We start from the raw sequence: 3,232 nt of genomic DNA, 5'->3' as shown, positions 1-3,232 counted from the left end.
CGGACAGAACATAAACACCCAAATTTCTGAGTGACCCCGAATCAAAGGCAGACTTACACTACACTGACTGATGTGTTGTAATGAAGCATAGTTGTGGGTGGTAAGCCTGGGAAGGTGAAACCATTCATGGATTGTGTGATCTATTAACAAGAAGCAGACACAGTGAGGCACAGTGAAACTGGTTTACACTGTCTTCAATTACACAAAAGTTTAAACCCACAACGGCTTTGATGGTAATCCAAAAATGTTAATCCAAATTGTTCTTCACACAAGACGTAAAATGTTGTAGCTACAGATTACTGTACTGCTCGGGTGTAGTTGTGCCAATTTATTTGATTTTGAACCTGTGTCATTTCAGTATAATGCACTCTTCATCGCATCTGGCACAACTCCAGTGCATATCAAGAAAAACATGGCAAATAGTTAAAAACAACAACAAAAGAAAACACTGATTGCCGCATTTTAGGTTTTAACTTGGTGGTTACATTGACTTTAATGTTGGTGAAGAAAAACTAAGACAAGGGAAAAACTGAGTTGATTTAAAAGATGTGAAACATCAGTTTTCTCCATCTAAACATTTGTGTCACGGGTAAAGTGACGTAGCAACAAAACTAATAAGCATAAAACCAAAAAATGGCCACGCAAGAGACGTTAGGTTTGGGAGTTTGGGTTAATTAAAAACAGTTTAGCTCTGATTATGCTTGCAATTGCCAGTAATTGCTACAACACATACTTCAGGAAGTAAGAAAACCTATGTTGTGTCCTTGCTGATTTCACCAAGACAATCCTAAACCATATACTGCACAGATTTTTGCAGAATTACTTAGTTGTAAATGCGTGTGGCTGCTCAACTGGCCTTCCCACAGTAGTTTTGGTATATTACCAAACTCAAAATATCGCAAGTGAGACCAGGGATGTTGAGTAGCTGAAATCTTGTATGAAGTAAAATAATAATGAAAAAAAAAAAGATTTTATTTTACAGATGACAATAGTTTGTCACGTCAGTTCATGGATGCCAAAACACGCTAGCATCCACGTTTGCTTCCCTGCAGTCAGCTTCCTTCTGTTTGCTGACACACATCTGGCACAACTGGAAAATGCTTGACTTTCAAGAAAATTAATTTTTTGATCACAAAAGCCGGTGAACAGTGCGTCCAGCAACAACAAATGGTAATCTTAAGTCTTAATCAGTCTAGTCTGGAGTATCTAAGACCTAAAATGTGTGTTTACCTAACTGGCCACAGCTATTACACTGTCTAGTTGCCATGAATTCTATTGAAACTGGGGCATCTGCAAAATCAGATTGCCTCAGCCAGTGTAAACATGGCTATAATTTTACAGTTTTTATCAGTTTTTCTCCAGCTCCAAGTTGTTTGAAAGTGATGGAAGACCTTATCCAGTCTAGTGTGAATGGGTTCTAATTTCCACTATACACTTTTTAATCTTCCCTCAAGTTCAAAGTGCAAATCAGCTGTGCTTTGCTTTCACCGTTGTCACTCACAGGTGATATTTTCTATGCTGTGATTTTACAGACAGCTTAAATTCTTAAACATTTGAGAATCTGCCTCTGTTAAAGTATTAACACAGCAACATAACAGTCCAAATGTGGTTACCGTGTGGAGGCTCGGGTGATGATAGCGTGTCAGAACATAAGATAATCCCACGGGAAACTATTTCCTACTAAAAGAGCCAAGACAGCAATCACAGATTTTGGCCCAGGTTCTTTAGCCTGCTCTTTTCCCCCCCTCTGTGAATCCCAACTCAAATATTATTATTTTTTTAATATCTTTTTTTTCTTACACTTATCAGTGACATCCACTAACATGCAATATGCTCACACCGTCATGGACCAGAAGCTTTGCTGCCCGCAGTCTTCACATCACCTTCCCTCCAGCAGGATACCGTCACGTTTAATCTGCTGTGGTTTCTGCAGATGTTTCCACACTTATCAGCACTAGTGCATCAAAAAGTCGTGTTCCTCCCCTCTGACGCTTCTGTAGACTATCATTTGAAGTGTCCTCTCTTTCCTGTTTGCATGTATTAAACTGATGACTGTGTCTGAAATGCCACAGACCAACCAAACCCATCTCTCTTTGCTCTGGTCCTCTGATTCACTGTCAGCCCATTTTGCCGTCTCTTTCGGGACTTTTTCAGCTGTTTCATCAGGAATAACGAAGCCAGACAAAGTCCAGCTGGGCACCACCCAGTGTTTGTGGAATAAATCAAAGTTTTTGCTCTGTGTATTTTTTTCCTTCCTTCCGTTCTTTCTTTCTTTCTTTCTTGCAATGGTTATTTGAACATAAGAACATAATCTTCCATTTATCCCACAAAGGACAAAAAAACTTCCCTGTGACAGAACTATTTAACTCAGTGCAAGTTTATGTTATGCAGACTTACTCCAATTAATTATCCAAACCTTGTTTCTCACATTAAACTTGTCTGAAAATGGATTGAGGTCTTTTCAGATGTGTTTCTGGTAAAAGCATCTGTCTGGTAAATCAGTGCACGCTCAGGTGACAACAGAGGCTAAAATAGTATCACCTCCGCATCTACAGTTACATCAGACAAGTCCAATACTTCCTCCCACTCCCCAGTTCAGTTGGTCGCCCATTGTCTCTGACAAAAGAACTTGACACTTTGAATTGGAGGCTGTGATGGATCGCTTTTGAGGTCAGAAGCCTTTACCAGTATTCTGGTTTCATCCCTGCCCAGCCAGGCTTCCAGCCTTCAATAGAAGCTTCCAGCTTGTGTGAAGACTAAAGTAGTATTAGGTGAGCTATTGTGTGCAAATGATTTTGATTGCTGGCAGCTATTTTTTTCTTCTTTTAATTTTGTGTTTGATTTACATGCACGTGGTTCACATCGGAAAGTTATCATGTTTAACGCTATAATCAATGATCATGACCAAGCACATCACATTATTTTATGCATGTAAAGTGCGCACAATAAGAGCAATACATCACCGAAATCACTACAATGAATCACTCCCTGAGTGAATTATTCACGTCTGCTCTACCTGCCTAAAACTGAAAGAAGCCATTGTACCAAGAAATACATTATCTAACCAACATGAATATAATTTATCCCCATGCAAGACTCGTAACAACAAAGGAGCCTCTATAATTCTTGCATCAGTAACCTTATCACCGTCGTCATCCCTTGCATCATGAGGGATGTCTTTCCCAGGGAGAAAACAATAGTTATCAGATTTTATTTTTAAATTCTACGTTAT

The sequence above is a fragment of the Astatotilapia calliptera genome, chromosome 6 (assembly GCF_964374335.1).
Source record: "Astatotilapia calliptera chromosome 6, fAstCal68.1, whole genome shotgun sequence".
NCBI lineage: Eukaryota > Metazoa > Chordata > Actinopteri > Cichliformes > Cichlidae > Astatotilapia > Astatotilapia calliptera.
Note: the sequence above shows the minus strand (reverse complement) of the source record.